Source organism: Arachis hypogaea, chromosome 15 (assembly GCF_003086295.3).
Source record: "Arachis hypogaea cultivar Tifrunner chromosome 15, arahy.Tifrunner.gnm2.J5K5, whole genome shotgun sequence".
NCBI classification, from domain to species: domain Eukaryota; kingdom Viridiplantae; phylum Streptophyta; class Magnoliopsida; order Fabales; family Fabaceae; genus Arachis; species Arachis hypogaea.
The window spans coordinates 41214913-41233353 of record NC_092050.1 but is presented as its reverse complement, the minus strand read 5'-3'; the positions used below and the strand labels follow the sequence as shown (position 1 = coordinate 41233353).

General features: G+C 38.6%; 1 non-coding gene across 1 annotated transcript; it reads right to left on the bottom strand.

Annotated features, from left to right (window-relative positions):
- Positions 1-7243: 7243 nt before the first annotated feature.
- On the bottom strand, positions 7244-7351 carry LOC112753513 (small nucleolar RNA R71). Its single transcript, XR_003177898.1, has one exon. It is a non-coding gene; the product is annotated as a small nucleolar RNA R71 (small nucleolar RNA).
- Between the last annotated feature and the right edge of the window lie 11090 nt (positions 7352-18441).

The following is an 18441-nucleotide window of genomic DNA, read 5'->3' as shown; positions in this document are numbered from 1 at the left end:
AACTACTTTTCTCTCTCTAACTTTCGAAAATCCCTTACCACTTTTTCAAAATTCCTTTCAAATTAACTAATTGTTTTAAATTTTAATTTAATTTAATTTTATTTCTCTTTTAAATTTCGAATTATAACTAATATTTAAAATAAAAACAAAAATATTTTTATTTTATTTTATTTAATTTTTGAATTTTTCTCTTCTTCTACTCACATAAAGGAATTTCTATACTGTGACATAGAGGATTCCTCTTCTTTTCTGTTCTCTTCTTTTTCAAATGAGCAGGAACAGGGATCAAGACATTCTTATTGAAGCTGATCCTGAACCTGAAAGGACTCTTAAGAGAAAACTAAGAGAAGCTAAGGCACAACCCTCTAGAGAGGACCTGACAGTAATTTTTGAAAAAGAAGGAGACATGGCCGAACCCAATAACAATGGTGGAGATGCAAGGAAGATGCTTGGTGAATTTATTGCACCCTCTTCTAACTTCTATGGAAGAAGCATCTCAATTCCTGCCATTGGAGCAAACAACTTTGAGCTTAAGCCTCAATTAGTTTCTCTAATGCAACAGAATTGTAAGTTTCATGGACTTCCATTGGAAGATCCTCATCAGTTCTTAGCTGAATCCTTACAAATCTGTGACACTGTCAAGACCAATGGAGTTGATCCCGAGGAAAGCCTGAACTCTTGGGAAAAGCTGGTCAGTGCTTTTCTGACCAAATTCTTTCCACCTCAAAAGATGAGCAAGCTTAGAGTGGAAATCCAAACCTTCAGACAGAAGGAAGGTGAGTCCCTCTATGAAGCTTGGGAAAGATATAAGCAATTGATCAAAAGGTGTTCTACTGACATGCTTCCAGAATGGAGCAACATATGTATATTCTATGATAGTCTGTCTGAGTTGTCAAAAATGTCATTGGACCATTCTGTAGGAGGATCTCTTCATCTGAAAACCCCTACAGAAGCTCAGGAACTCATTGAAATAGTTGCAAATAACCAGTTCATGTATACCTCTAAGAGGAATCTTGTGAACAATGGGATGCCTCAGAAGAAAGGAGTTCTTGAAATTGATACTCTGAATACCAGATTGGCTCAGAACAAAATATTGACTCAGCAAGTCAATATGATTTCTCAGAGTCTGAATGGATTGCAAGCTGCATCCAACAGTACTAAAGAAGCATCTTCTGAAGAAGAAGCTTATGATCCTGAGAACCCTGCAATGGCAGAGGTAAATTACATGGGAGAATCCTATGGAAACACCTATAATGCTTCATGGAGAAATCATCCAAATTTCTCATGGCAGGACCAACAGAAGCCTCAACAAGGCTTCAACAATAATGGTGGAAGAAATAGGTTTAGCAATAGCAAGCCTTTTCCATCATCTTCTCAGCAACAGACAGAGAATTCTGAACAGAGCCATTCTGGCCTGGCAACCATAGTCTCTGATCTATCCAAGACCACACTAAGTTTCATGAATGAAACAAGGTCCTCTATTAGAAATTTGGAGGCACAGGTGGGTCAGCTGAGTAAGAAGATTACTGAAACTCCTCCCAGTACTCTCCCAAGCAATACAGAAGAAAATCCCAAGAGAGAGTGCAAGGCCATAACCATGACCAACATGGCCGAACCTGGAGAGAGTGAGGAGGATGTGAGTCCCAGTGAGAAAAGCCTCATGGGACGTCCTCTGGACAGAAAGGAGTTTCCCTTTGAGGAACCAAAAGAATCTGAGGCTCATACAGAGACCATAGAGATTCCATTGAACTTTCTTCTGCCATTCATGAGCTCTGATGAATATTCCTCCTCTAAAGAGGATGAAGACATCACTGAAGAGCAAGTTGCTAAATATCTACGAGCAATCATGAAGCTGAATGCCAAGTTATTTGGTTCTGAGACTTGGGAGGGTGAAGCCCCCCTTGTTCACCAATGAACTGAATGCATTAATGAGGTAGACATTACCTCAGAAGAAACCAGATCCCGGAAAATTCTTCATACCTTGTACCATAGGCACCATGACCTTTGAGAAGGCTCTATGTGACCTGGGGTCAGGGATAAACCTCATGCCACTCTCTGTAATGGAGAAACTGGGAATCTTTGAGGTACAAGCTGTAAGAATCTCACTATAGATAGCAGACAAATCGATGAAACAGGCTTATGGACTAGTAGAGGACGTGCTAGTGAAGATTGAAGGCCTTTACATCCCTGCTGATTTCATAATCCTAGACACTGGGAAGGATGAGGATGAATCCATCATCCTTGGTAGACCCTTCCAAGCCACAGCAAAAGCTGTGATTGATGTTGACAGAGGAGAGTTGGTCCTTAAGTTGAATGAGGACTACCTTGTATTTAAAACTCAGGGTTCTCCTTCTGTAACCATGGAGAGGAAGCATGAAAAGCTTCTCTCAATACAGAGTCAAACAAAACTCCCACATTCAAACTCTAAGTTTGGTGTTGGGAGGCCACATTCAAACTCTAAGTTTGGTGTTGAGAGGCCCCAACCCTGCTCTAATTATCTGTGAGGCTCCATGAGAGCTCACTGTCAAGCTATTGACATTACAGAAGCGCTTATTGGGAGGCAACCCAATGTTATTTAATTATATATATTTATTTTCCATTGTTATTTTATATTTTCTTTAGGTTGATGATCATGTGAAGTCACAAAAACAACTGAAAAATAAAAAAACAAAATAAAAAACGGCATTAAAATCAGCTCACCCTGGAGGAAGAGCTTACTGGCGTTTAAACGCCAGTAAGAAGCATTAGACTGGCATTTAACGCCAGAAAGAAGCATCAAGCTGGCGTTAAATGCCATAAACAAGCTACAGTCTGGCATTTAACACTAGAAACAAGCACCAACTTGGCGTTAAATGCCAATAAAAGGAGAAAAGCTGGCGTTTAATGCCAGAAACAAGCAGTAGTCTGGTGTTAAACGCCAGGATTGCACTCAAAAGGCATTTACACGCCTAAATGGAGTACGGAAGATAAATCCTTAACCCGTCAGGATTTGTGGACCCCAGAGGATCCAACCCTACCCCATCTCTTATTCTCTCCTTTTTCACACCTTTCCATAACCCTCTTCCTCAAGTACCCTTTACCAATCACCTCATTCACTTTTCCCCAAAACACCACTGATGAGCGGATAATTTATACACTTTTTGGCATTGTTTTTACATAGTTTTTAGTATGTTTAAGTTACTTTTAAGTATATTTTTATTAGTTTTTAAATAAAAATCATATTTCTGGACTTTACTATGAGTTTGTATGTTTTTCTGTGATTTCAGGTAATTTCTGGCTAAAATTAAGGGACTTGAGCAAAAATCTAATTTAGAGGCTGAAGAAGGACTGCAGATGCTGTTGGATTCTGACCTCCCTACACTTTCAATGGATTTTCTGGAGTTACAGAAACCCAATTGGCGCGCTCTCAATTGCATTGGAAAGTAGACATCCAGGGCTTTCCAGCAATATATAATAGTCTATACTTTGCCTGAGTTTTGATGATGAAAACTGGCGTTCAAACGCCAACTTCCTGCCCTATTCTGGAGTTAAACACCAGAAACAGGTTGCAAATCAGAGTTAAACGCTAGAAATAGGCTACAACCTGGCGTTTAACTCCAAAAAGAGTCTCTACACATGAAAGCTCAACGTTCAGCCCAAGCACACACCAAGTGGGCCCGGAAGTGGATTTCTACATCATTTACTTATCTTATGTAACCCTAGCTACTAGTTTAGTATAAAAACTACTTTTAGTGATTTATTTTACATCTCTGGTTAGTCTTTTGAATAATTTTATGTTCAGAGATCACGTTTAGGGGGCTGGCCATTCGGCCATGCCTGGACCTTCATCACTTATGTATTTTCAATGGTAGAGTTTCTACACACCATAGATAAAGGTGTGGAGCTCTGCTGTTCCTCATGAATTAATGCAAAGTACTATTGTTTTCTTATTCAATTCAAGCTTATTCCTATTCTAATATATTTGCTTGTACTTCAAACATGGTGAATATGATGATCCGTGACACTCATCACTATTCTCAACCTATGAACGCGTGCCTGACAACCACTTCCGTTCTACCGTAGATCGAGCGTGTATCTCTTAGCCTCTATTCCGAAAGATCGGAGTCTTCGTGGTATAAGCTAGAATTATTGGCAGCCATTCCTGAGATCAGGAAAGTCTAAACCTTGTCTGTGGTATTCCGAGTAGGATCTGGGAAGGGATGACTGTGATGAGCTTCAAACTCGCGAGTGTTGGGCGTAGTGATAGACACAAAAGGATCAATGGATCCTATTCCAATATGTTCGAGAACCGACAGATGATTAGCCGTGCGGTGACAGGGCATTTGGACCATTTTCACTGAAAGGACAGGAAGTAGCCATTGACAACGGTGATGCCCAACATACAGCTTGCCATGGAAAGGAGTATGAATGATTGAATGAAGGAAGTAGGAAAGCATAGATTCAGAAGAAGCAAAGTATCTTCATACGCTTATCTGAAATTCTCACCAATGAATTACATAAGTATTTCTATCTTATTTTATATTTTAATTATATTTTAAATATCAAAATCCCATAACCATTTGAATCTGCCTGACTAAGATTTACAAGGATGACCATAGCTTGCTTCAAGCCGACAACCTCTGTGGGATCGACCCTTACTCACGTAAGGTTTATTACTTGGACGACTTAGTGCACTTGTTGGTTAGTTGTGCAGAGTTGTGAAAAAGAATTAAGATTATGAACGTGCGTACCAAGTTTTTGGCGCTGTTACTGGGGAATGAACAATCACGATTTCGTGCACCAAGTTTTTGGCGCCGTTGCCGGGGATTGTTCGAGTTTGGACAACTGACAGTTCATCTTGTTGCTCAGATTAGGTAATTTTATTTTATGTTTAAGCTTTTTTTTTATTCTTTTCTATTTTTGAAAAAAAAAAATTTTATTCTATGTTCTTCAAAATTTTTAAGAATGAATTCTAGAGTTTCATGAGTTGTGTTGAATCTTGGCTGGCTATTAAGCCATGTCTAATCTTTTGGACCGAGGTTTCAACTATCCTTAGAAGAGCTTCTTTGTCTTTCTCAGCAAATTAGCTATTGTATGTAATGTTCTGCTGAAGCTTGGCTGGCCATTGTCCATGTCTAGTGTTTTGGACCGAAGCTTTCACTGAAAGCTTGACTGGCTAGTAAGCCATGTCTAATTCCTGGACCCGAGTTTTAGACTAATATTGCATGATTCCTGGAATTCTCATTAGAAATTTTGAAATCCTTATTTTTCTTTTCTAAATAATTTTTGAAAAATCCAAAAAAATTAATAAAATCATAAAACCAAAAAAAATAATTTGATGTTTCTTATTTGAGTCTAGTGTCAAATTGTAAGTTTGGTGTCAATTGCATCTTTGTAACTTTTCTTTAAATTTTCGAAAACCCATGCATGATGTTCTTCATGATCTTCAAATTGTTCTTGATGATCTTCTTTGTTTGATCTTTGCAATTTCATGTTTTGTATCTTTTCTTGCTTTTCATACGCATTTTCAAATTGTTAGTGTCTAAACATTGTCAATTTCTAAGTTTGGTGTCTTGCATGTTTCTTTTTTCTTAAAAATTTTCAAAAATAAAGGTCTTGGTGTTCATCTTGACATTCAAAGTGTTCCTGGTGTTCATCTTGACATTCAAAGTGTTCTTGCATGCATTGTGTGTTTTGATTCATAATTTTCATGTTTGGAGTCTTTTTGTTGTTTTTCTCTTTCTTCATTAAAAATTCAAAAATAAAAAAAATATCTTTCCCTTATTTCACTCATAATTTTCGAAAATTTGGTTTGATTTAGTCAAAAGTTTTAAAAATCTAGTTGTTTCTTATGAGTCAAATCAAATTTTCAAATTAAAAATTTTATCTTTTTCAAATCTTTTTCAAAAATGAAATCTTTTTCATTTTTCTTTTATGATTTTCGAAAATTTAAAAAAATGATTTTTAAAATATTTTTCTTAATTTCATTTTATAATTTCAAAATCTTTACTAATAATTAATGTGATTGATTCAAAAATATTTTTTTTAAAGTTTGTTACTTACCTATTAAGAAAGGTTCAATCTTTAAATTTTAGAATCATATCTTTTAGTTTCTTGTTAGTCAAGTAATCAACTTTAATTTTTAAAATCAAATATTTTTGAATTTCCTTTTCAAATCTTTTTCAAAATAAATTCCAATCATATCTTTTTCAAAACTTAATTTCAAAATCTTTTCTAACTTCTTATCTTTTCAAAATTGATTTTCAAATCTTTTTCAATTAACTACTTGACTTTTTGTTTGATTTTTAAAAGTTTTTCTATTTCAATCATATCTTTTTCAAAACCACCTAACTAATTTTTTCTCTAATTTTCGAAAACTCCTCCCCTCTTTTTCAAAATTCCATTTTAATTAACTAATTGTTTTAAATTTTAATTTAATTTAATTTTATTTTTATTTTTAAATTTCAAATTAGAACTAATATTTAAAATAAAAACAAAAATATTTTTATTTTATTTTATTTAATTTTTGAATTCTTCCCCCTCTCATCTCTTTCTATTTATTTATTTATCTACTAACACTTCTCTTCTACTCAAAATTCGAACCCCCTCTTCTCCTCTATGTTCGAGTTCTTCTCTTCTCCTTTTTCTATTCTTCTCTTCTTCTACTCACATAAAGGAATCTCTATACTGTGACATAGAGGATTCCTCTTCTTTTTTGTTCTCTTCTTTTTCATATGAGCAGAAAAAAGGATAAGAACATTCTTGTTGAAGCTGACCCTGAACCTGAAAGGACTCTAAAGAGGAAGCTAAGGCACAACTCTCTGGAGAGGACCTGACAGAAATTTTTGAAAAATAAGGAGACATGGCCGAACCTAATAACAATGGTGGAGATGCAAGGAAGATGCTAGGTAACTTTATTGCACCCTCTTCTAACTTCTATGGAAGAAGCATCTCAATTCCTACTATTGGAGCAAACAACTTTGAGCTTAAGCCTCAATTAGTTTCTCTAATGCAGCAGAATTGCAAGTTTCATGGACTTTCAATGAAAGATCCGCATCAGTTTTTAGCTGAATTCTTGCAAATCTCTGACACTGTCAAGACCAATGGAGTTGATCCCGAGGTCTACAGGCTTATGCTTTTCCCTTTTGCTGTAAGAGACAGAGCTAGAACATGGTTGGATTCACAACCTAAGGAAAGCCTAAACTCTTGGGATAAGCTGGTCAGTGCTCTCTTGGCCAAATTCTTTCCACCACCAAAGATGAGCAAGCTTAGAGTGGAAATCCAAACCTTCAGACAGAAGGAAGGAGAATCCCTCTATGAAGCTTGGGAAAGATATAAGCAACTGATCAAAAGGTGTCCTACTGACATGCTTCCAGAATGGAGCATCATATGTATATTCTATGATGGTCTGTCTGAGTTGTCAAAAATGTCATTGGACTATTCTGCAGGAGGATCTCTTCATCTAAAAATCCCTGCAGAAGCTCAGGAACTCATTGAAATAGTTACAAATAACCAGTTCATGTACACCTCTGAGAGGAATTCTGTGAATAATGGAACACCTCGGAAGAAGGGAGTTTTGAAATTGGTAGTCTGAATGCCATATTGGCTCAGAACAAAATATTGACTCAGCAAGTTAATATGATTTTTCAGAGTGTGAATGGATTGCAAGCTGCATCCAACAGTACTAAGGAAGCATCTTCTGAAGAAGAAGCTTATGATCCTGAGAACCCTGCAATGGCAGAGGTGAATTACATGGGAGAACCCTATGGAAACACCGATAATCCTTCATGGAGAAATCATCCAAATTTCTCATGGAAGGATAAACAAAAGCCTCAACAAGGCTTCAATAATAATGGTGGAAGAAATAGGTTTAGCAATAGCAAGCCTTTTCCATCATCTTCTCAACAACAGACAGAGAATTCTGAATAGAGCCATTCTGGCCTGGCAACCATGGTCTCCGATCTATCCAAGACCACACTAAGTTTCATGAATGAAACAAGGTCCTCCATTAGAAATCTGGAGGCACAGGTAGGTCAGCTGAGTAAAAAGATCACTGAAACTCCTCCCAGTACTATCCCAAGCAATACAGAAGAAAACTCCAAGAGAGAGTGCAAGCCCATAACCATGACCAACATGGCTGAACCTGGAGAGAGTGAGGAAGACATGAATCCCAGTGAGAAAAGCCTCATGGGACGTCCTCTGGACGGAAAGGAGTTTCCCTTTGAGGAACCAAAGAAATCTGAGGCTCATACAGAGACCATAGAGATTCCATTGAACTTCCTTCTGCCATTCATGAGCTCTGATGAATATTCTTCCTCTGAAGAGGATGAAGTTACCATTGAAGAGCATGTTGCTAAGTATCTAGGAGCAATGATGAAGCTGAATGCCAAGTTATTTGGTACTGAGACTTGGGAGGATGAACCCCCTTGTTTACCAATGAACTGAATGTATTAATGAGGCAGACATTACCTCAGAAGAAACCGGATCCCAGAAAATTCTTTATACATTGTACAATAGGCACCATGACCTTTGAAAAGGCTCTATGTGACCTGGGGTCAGGGATAAACCTCATGCCACTCTCTGTGATGTAGAAACTGGGAATCTTTGAGGTACAAGCTGCAAAAATCTCACTAGAGATGGCAGACAAATCAATAAAACAGGCTTATGGATTAGTAGAGGACATGCTAGTAAAGGTTGAGGCCTTTACATCCCTACTGATTTTATAATCCTAGACACTAGAAAGGATGAAGATGAATCCATCATCCTTGGCAGACCCTTCCTAGCCACAGTAAAAGCTGTAATTGATGTTGACAGACGAGAGTTGGTCCTTCAGTTGAATGAGTACTACCTTGTATTTAAGACTCAAGGGTCTCCTTCTGTAACCATAGAGAGGAAGCATGAAAAGCTTCTCTCAATACAGAGTCAAACAAAACTCCCACATTCAAACTCTAAGTTTGGTGTTGGGAGGCCACAACCAAACTTAGAAGAAGAGGATGGGAAGTTCTCTCCAATCCTATTCAACAAGTCAGAATCTTAATGGTTCAAGAGTTCTATACAAACGCATGGATCACTAGGAACCATGATCAAAGTATGAACCCAAACCCAAAAAATTGGCTTACAATGGTTCGGGGGAAATACTTAGATTTCAGTCCGGAAAATGTAAGGCTGGCGTTCAACTTGCCAATGATGCAAGAAAACGCACGCCCCTACACTAGAAGGGTCAACTTTGATCAAAGGTTGGACCAAGTCCTCATGGACATATGTGAGGAAGGAGCTCAATGGAAAATTGACTCAAGAGGCAAGCCAGTTCAGCTAAGAAGGCATGACCTCAAGCCAGTGGCTAGGGGATGGTTGGAATTCATCCAACGCTCTATCATTCCCACTAAAAACCGGTATGAAGTTACTATAGACCGGGCCATCATGATCCATAGTATCATGATTGGGGAGGAAGTGGAAGTTCATGAGATTATACCTCAAGAACTCTACAAGGTGGCTGATAAGTCCTCCACTTTGGCAAGGTTAGACTTTCCTCACCTCATTTGTCACCTTTGCAAATCAGCAGGAATTGACATAGAGGGAGACATCTTCATTGATGAGGACAAGCCCATCACTAAGAAAAGGATGGAGCAAACAAGAGAGCCCACTCATGGACCTCAACAAGAGCATGAGGAGATTCCTCATCATGAAATCCCTGAGATGCCTCAAGGGATGCATTTTCCTCCACAAAACTATTGGGAGCAAATCCACATCTCCCTCGGAGAATTGAGTTCTAACATGGGACAACTAAGGGTGGAGCACCAAGAGCACTCCATCATTCTCCATGAGATCAGAGAAGATCAAAGAGCCATGAGAGAGGAGCAACAAAGGCAAGGAAGAGACATAGAGGAGCTCAAGAACACCATTGGTTCTTCAAGAGGAAGAAGACGCCACCCTCACTAAGGTGGACCCGTTCCTTAATCTCCCTGTCTATTTAATTTTTCTGTTTTTTTATTTTTATTTTTGAACCTTATGTTTTGTTTATGTTTGTGTCTTTACTATATGATCATTAGTATTTCAGTGTCTATGTCTTAAAGCTATGAATGTCCTATGAACCTATCACCTATCTTAAATGAAAAATGTTTTAATTACAAAAGAACAAGAAGTACATGCATTTCGAATTCATCCTTGAGATTAGTTTAATTATTTTGATGTGGTGACAATACTTTTTGTTTTCTGAATGAATGATTGAACAGTGCATATGTCTTTTGAATTTGTTGTTTATGAATGTTAAAATTATTGGTTCTTGAAAGAATAAAGAAAAAAGAGAAATGTTATTGATAATCTAAAAAATCATAAAATTGATTCTTGAAGCAAGAAAAAGCAGTGAAAAACAAGGCTTGCAAAAAAAAAAGAGAAAAAGAAAAAGCAAGCAGAAAAAGCCAAGAGCTCTTTAAACCAAAAGGCAAGAGAAAAAAGCCAATAGCCCTTAAAACCAAAAGGCATGGGTAAAATAAAAAGGATCAAAGGCTTTGAGCATTAATGGATAGGAGGGCCTAAAGGAACAAAATCATGGCCTAAGCGGCTAAACCAAGCTGTCCCTAATCATGTGCTTGTGGCGTGAAGGTGTCAAGTTAAAACTTGAGACTGAGCGGTTAAAGTCGTGATCCAAAGCAAAAAAAAAAAGAGTATGCTTAAGAACCCTGGACACCTCTAATTGGGGACTCTAGCAAAACTGAGTCACAATATAAAAAGGTTCACCCAGTTATGTGTCTGTGGCATTTATGTATACAGTGGTAATACTAGAAAACAAAGTGCTTAGCGCCACGGCCAAGACTCATAAAGTAGCTGTGTTCAAGAATCAACATACTTAACTAGGAGAATCAATAACACCATCTGAATTCTGAGTTCCTATAGATGCCAATCATTCTGAACTTCAAGGGATAAAGTGAGATGCCAAAACTGTTTAGAGGCAAAAAGCTACTAGTCCCGCTCATCTAATTGGAGCTAAGTTTCATTGATATTTTGGAATCTATAGTATATTCTCTTCTTTTTATCCTATTTGATTTTCAGTTGCTTGGGGACAAGCAACAATTTAAGTTTAGAGTTGTGATGAGCGGATAATTTATACACTTTTTGGCATTATTTTTACATAGTTTTTAGTATGTTTTAGTTACTTTTTAGTATATTTTTATTAGTTTTTAAATAAAAATCACATTTATAGACTTTACTATGAGTTTGTATATTTTTCTATGATTTCAGGTAATTTCTGGCTGAAATTGAGGGACTTGAGCAAAAATCTGATTCAGAGGCTGAAGAAGGACTGCAGATGCTGTTGGATTCTGACCTCTCTGCACTCAAAATGGATTTTCTGGAGATACAGAAACCTAATTGAAGCGCTTTTAATTGCGTTGGAAAATAGACATCCAGGGATTTCCAGCAATATATAACAGTCCATACTTTGCCCGAGTTTTGACGATGCAAACTGGCGTTCAAACGCCAACTTTCTGCCCTATTCTGGAGTTAAACGCCAGAAACAGGTTGCAAATCATAGTTAAACGCCAGAAACAGGCTACAACCTGGTGTTTAACTCCAAAAAGAGTCTCTACACATGAAAGCTCAATGCTCAGCCCAAGCACACACCAAGTGGGCCCAGAAGTGGATTTCTACATCATTTACTTATCTTATGTAACCCTAGCTACTAGTTTAGTATAAAAACTACTTTTAGTGATTTATTTTACATCTCTGGTTAGTCTTTTGAATAATTTTATGTTCAGAGATCACGTTTATGGGGCTGGCCATTCGGCCATGCTTGGACCTTCATCACTTATGTATTTTCAACGGTAGAGTTTCTACACACCATAGATTAAGGTGTGGAGCTCTGCTGTTCCTCATGAATTAATGCAAATTACTATTATTTTCTTATTCGATTCAAGCTTATTCCTATTCTAAGATATTTGCTTGCACTTCAACCATGGTGAATATGATGATCCGTGACACTCATCACTATTCTCAACCTATAAATGCGTGCCTGACAACTACTTCCGTTCTACCTTAGATCGAGCGTGTATCTCTTAGCCTCCATTCCGAAAGATCGGAGTCTTCGTGGTATAAGCTAGAATTATTGGCGGCCATTCCTGAGATCCGGAAAGTCTAAACCTTGTCTGTGGTATTCCGAGTAGGATCTGGGAAAGGATGACTGTGACGAGCTTCAAACTCGCAAGTGTTGGGCGAAGTGACAGACGCAAAAGGATCAATGGATCCTAATCCAACATGATCGAGAACTGACAGATGATTAGCCGTGCGGTGACAGCACATTTGGACCATTTTCACTGAAAGAACGGGAAGTAGCCATTGACAACGGTGATACCCAACATACAGCTTGCCATGGAAAGGAGTATCAATGATTGAATGAAGGCAGTAGGAAAGCAGAGATTCAGAAGGAGCAAAGCATCTCCATACGCTTATTTGAAGTTCTCACCAATGAATTACATAACTATTTCTATCTTATTTTATATTTTAATTATATTTTAAATATGAAAATCCCATAACCATTTGAATCTGCCTGACTGAGATTTACAAGGATGACCATAGCTTGCTTCAAGCCAACAATCTCCGTGGGATCGACCCTTACTCACGTAAGGTTTATTACTTGGATGACCCAGTGCACTTGCTGGTTAGTTGTGCGGAGTTGTGAAAAAGAATTAAGATTACGAACGTTCGTACCATGTTTTTGGCGCCGTTACTGGGGAATGAACAATCACGATTTCGTGCACCAACAACCTACCTCCAAATTCAAAATCCTTTCCCTCCCAAATCCAATCCTAATACATGAAACCTATCCCTCTCCCCACCCCTATATAATCCCCTCACCACTCCTTCATTTTCACACATTACAACTACTACTTCTACCCTTGGCCAAACCCACCACACATCTCCATCTCCTCCATCTCTTCTTCTTCTCCTTCATTCTTTCTTCTTTGCTCGAGGACGAGCAAAAACTTTAAGTTTGGTGTGGTAAAAGCATTGCTTTTTGTTTTTCCATTACCATTTATGGCACCTAAGGCCGAAGAAACCTCTAGAAAGAGGAAAGGGAAGGCAAAAGCCTCCACCTCCGAGTCATGGGAGATGGAGAGATTCATCTCAAAGGTCCATCAAGACCACTTCTATGAAGTTGTGTCCTAGAAGACATCCTCATTGAAGAGGACAAGCCCATCACTAAGAAAAGGATGGAGCAAACAAGAGAGCCCACTCATGGAACTCAACAAGAGCATGAGGAAATTCCTCATCATAAAACCCCTGAGATACCTCAAGGGATGCACTTTCCTCCACAAAACTATTCAGAGCAAATTAACACGTCCCTAGGAGAATTAAGTTCCAACATGGGACAACTAAGGGTGGAGCACCAAGAGCATTCCATCCTCCTCCATGAAATTAGAGAAGATCAAAGAGTCATGAGGGAGGAGCAACAAAGGCAAGGAAGAGACATAGAGGAGCTCAAGAGCACCATTGGTTCTTCAAGAGGAAGAGGACGCCACCCTCACTGAGGTGGACCCATTCCTTAATCTCCTTGTCTATTTATTTTTTCTGTTTTCGTTCTCTATGCTTTATGTTTATTTATGTTTGTGTCTTTATTACATGATTATTAGTGTTTAAGTGTCTGTGCCTTAAAGCTATAAATGTCCTATGAATCCATCACCTTTCTTAAATGAAAAATGTTTTAAACATAAAAGAACAAGAAGTACATGATTTCGAATTCATCCTTGAAATTAGTTTAATTATTTTGATGTGGTGACAATACTTTTTGTTTTCTGAATGAATGCTTGAACAGTGCATATGTCTTTTGAATTTGTTGTTTATGAATGTTAAAATTGTTGGCTCTTGAAAGAATAATAAAAAAGGAGAAATGTTATTGATAATCTGAAAAATCATAAAATTGATTCTTGAAGCAAGAAAAAGCAGTGAAGAACAAGGCTTGCGAAAAAAATGGCAAAAATAAAAGAAGAAAAAAAGAAAGAAAAATAAAAAGCAAGTAGAAAAAGCCCAGAGCTCTTTAAACCAAAAGGCAAGAGCAAAAAGCCAGTAACCCTTTAAACTAAAAGGCAAGGGTAAAAAGGATCCAAGGCTTTGAGGATTAATGGATAGGAGGGCCTAAAGGAATAAAATCCTGGCCTAAGCAGCTAAATCAAGCTGTCCCTAACCATGTGCTTGTGGCGTGAAGGTGTCAAGTGAAAAGCTTGAGACTGAGTGGTTAAAGTCGTGATCCAAAGCAAAAAGAGTGTGCTTAAGAACCCTGGAAACCTCTAATTGGGGACTCTAGCAAAGCTGAGTCACAATCTGAAAAGGTTCACCCAGTTATGTGTTTGGGGCATTTATGTATCCGGTGATAATACTGGAAAACAAAGTGCTTAGGGCCACAGCCAAGACTCATAAAGTAGCTGTGTTCAAGAATTAACATACTAAACTAGGAGAATCAATAACACTATCCAAATTCTGAGTTCCTATAGATGCCAATCATTCTAAACTTCAAAGGATAAAGTGAGTTGCCAAAACTGTTCAGAGGCAAAAAGCTACTAGTCCCGCTCATCTAATTGGAGCTAAGTTTCATTGATATTTTGGAATTTATAATATATTCTCTTGTTTTTATCCTATTTGATTTTCAGTTGCTTGGGGACAAGCAACAATTTAAGTTTGGTGTTGTGATGAGCGGATAAATTTTACGCTTTTTGGCATTGTTTTTAGGTAGTTTTTAGTAGGATCTAGCTACTTTTTAGTATATTTTTATTAGTTTTCAAGCAAAATTCACATTTCTGGACTTTACTATGAGTTTGTGTATTTTTCTGTGATTTCAGGTATTTTCTGGATGAAATTGAGGGACCTGAGCAAAAATCTGATTCAGAGGCTGAAAAAGGACTGCAGATGCTGTTGGATTCTGACCTCCCTGCACTCGAAGTTGATTTTCTGTTGCTACAGAAGCCCAGTTGGCGAGCTCTTAATTGCGTTGGAAAGTAGACATCCTGGGCTTTCCAGCAATATATAATAGTCCATACTTTGTCCGAGTTTTGATGACGCAAATTGGCATTTAAACGCCAACTTCTTGCCCTATTCTGGCGTTAAACGCCAGAACTGAGTTACAAACTGGAGTTAAATGCCAAAACTGGCACCAAAGCTGGCGTTTAACTCCAAGAAGAGTCTCTACACATGAAAGCTTCAATGCTCAGCCCAAACACACACCAAGTGGGCTCCGGAAGTAGATTTCTACACTATCTGCACTTAGTTACTTATTTTCTGTAACCCTAGCTACTAGTTTAGTATAAAAACTACTTTTAGAGACTTATTTTATATCTTTTCATCTTTGGACGTTTAGTCCTTAGACCTTTATGCTTTTGTACACGTTTGGAGGCTGGCCATTCGGCCATGCCTGGACCTTCATTACTTTTGTATTTTCAACGGTGGAGTTTCTACACCCTATAGATTAAGGTGTGGAGCTCTGCTGTTCTTCATGAATTAATGCAAAGTACTATTGCTTTTCTATTCAATTCAAGCTTATTCTTATTCCAAGATATTCACTCGCACTTCAACCTGATGAATGTGATGATTCGTGACACTCATCATCATTCTCACCTATGAGCGTGTGCCTGACAACCACTTCTGTTCTATCTGCAATAGCTTGAGTGTGTATCTCTTAGCCTCCATTCCGAAAGATCAGAGTCTTCGTGGCATAAGCTAGAATCAATTGGCAGCATTCTTGAGATCTGGAAAGTCTAAACCTTGTCTGTGGTATTCCGAGTAGGATCTGGGATGGGATGACTGTGATGAGCTTCAAACTCGCGAGTGTTGGGCGTAGTGATAGACGCAAAAGGATCAATAGATCCTATTCCAACATGATCGAGAACTGACAGATGATTAGCCGTGCGGTGACAGCGCACTTGGACCATTTTCACTGAGAGTACGGACGGTAGCCATTGACAACGGTGATCCCCCAACATACAGCTTGCCATGGAAAGGAGTATGAATGATTGAATGAAGACAATAGGAAAGCAGAGATTCAAAAGGAGCAAAGCATCTCCATACGCTTATCTGAAATTCTCACTAATGAATTACATAAGTATTTTTATCTTATTTTATATTTTATTTATATTTTAATTATCAAAACCTCATAACCATTTAAATCTGCCTGACTAAGATTTACAAGATGACCATAGCTTGCTTCAAGCCGACAATCTCCGTGGGATCGACCCTTACTCACGTAAGGTTTATTACTTGGACGACCCAGTGCACTTGCTGGTTAGTTGTGCGAAGTTGTGAAGAAGAATTGAGATTATGATTGTGCGTACCATGTTTTTTGCGCCGTTGAGATCACAATTTCGTGCACCACATAGTAAACGAAAAACAGAAAAATAAAGAACAAGGAAATTAAAGAACGGGTCCACCTTAGTGATGGCGGCTAGTTCTTCCTCTTGAAGATCTTATGGAGTGCTTTGACTCCTCATTGTCTCCTCCTTGCCTTTGTTGCTTATCCCTCATAGCTCTTTGATCTTCTCTAATTTCATGGAGGAGGATGGAATGCTCTTGGTGCTCCACCCTTAGTTGTCCCATGTTGGAACTTAATTCTTCTAGGGAGGTGTTAATTTGCTCCCAATAGTTTTGTGGAGGAAAGTGCATCCCTTGAGGTATCTCAGGGATTTCATGATGAGGAATTTCCTCATGCTCTTGTTGAGGTCCATGAGTGGGCTCTCTTGTTTGCTCCATCCTCTTTTTAGTGATGGGCTTATTAGACCTTTGAGATGAATTTTTCCATCTCCCATGACTCAGAGGTGGAAGCAATTGCCTTCCCTTTCCTCTTTCTTGAGGTTTCTCTGGCCTTAGGTGCCATTAATGGTTATGGAAAAACAAAAAGCAATGCTTTTACCACACCAAACTTAAAAGGTTTGCTCGTCCTCGAGCAAAGGAAGAAAGAAAGTAGTAGGAGAAGAAGAAAATGGAGGAGATGAAGGGGGATATATAGGGGTGGGGGGAGGATTAGGTTTCGTGTATTAGGTTGGGTTTGGGGGGAAAGGATTTTGAATTTGGAGGTAGGTGGGGTTTTTTGGGGAAGAGTGTTATGAAAAGGTGTGTGTGAGAGAGAGAGAGAGAGGGGTGGGGTAGGTGGGGATCCTGTGGGTCCACAGATCCTGAGGGGTCAAGGACTTAGCATCCCTACTCTATTTAGGCATGTAAAACGCCCTTAGAGTTCAATCCTGGCGTTTAACGCCAGACTGCTGCTTCTTTCTGGCGTTAAACGCCAAGCTGTAGCCTATTTCTGGCGTTAAATACCAGACTGTAGCCTGTTTCTGGCATTTAACGCCAGCTTGCTGCTTCTTTCTGGTGTTAAACGCCAGTCTGTTGCTTCTTTCTGGCGTTTAAATGCCAGTAAGCTCTTCTTCCAGGGTGAGCTATTTTTAATGCTGTTTTTCATTCTGTTTTTTTTATTTTTCAGTTGTTTTTATGACTTCACATGATCATTAACCTAAAGAAAACATAAAATAATAATGGAAAATAAATAGATATAATTAAATAATAATGGGTTGCCTTCCAATAAGCGCTTCTTTAATGTCAATAGCTTGATAGTGAGCTCTCATGGAGCCTTACAGATACTCAGAGCAAGGTTGGGGCCTCTCAACACCAAACTTAGAGTTTGAATGTGGGGATTTTGTTTGACTCTGTATTGAGAGAAGCTTTTCATGCTTTCTCTCCATGGTTGCAGAAGGAGAACCTTGAGTCTTGAATACAAGGTAGTCCTCATTCAACTGAAGGACCAACTCTCCTCTGTCAACATCAATCACAGCTTTTGCTGTGGCTAGGAAGGGTCTGCTAAGGATGATGGATTCATCCTCATCCTTCCCAGTGTCTAGGATTATGAAATCAGCAGGGATGTAAAGGCCTTCAACCTTTACTAGCACGTCCTCTACTAGTCCATAAGCATGTTTCATTGATTTGTCTGCCATCTCTAGTGAGATTCTTGCAGCTTGTACCTCAAAGATTTCCAGTTTCTCCATTATAGAGAGTGCCATGAGGTTTATCCCTGACCCTAGGTCACACAGAGCCTTCTCAAAGGTCATGGTGCCTATGGTACAAGGTATGAAGAATTTTCTGGGATCCGGTTTCTTCTGAGGTAATGTCTGCCTCATTAATGCACTCAGTTCATTTGTGAACAAGGGGGTTCATCCTCCCAGGTCTCATTACCAAACAACTTGGCATTCAGCTTCATGATTGCTCCTAGATACTTGGCAACTTGCTCTTCAGTGATGTCTTCATCCTCTTCAGAGGAAGAATATTCATCAGAGCTCATGAATGGCAGAAGGAAGTTCAATGGAATTTCTATGGTCTCTTTATGAGTCTCAGATTCCTTTTGTTCCTCAAAGGAAAACTCCTTTCTGTCCAAAGGACGTCCCATGAGGCTTTTCTCACTGGGACTCACGACCTCCTCACTCTCTCCAGGTTCAG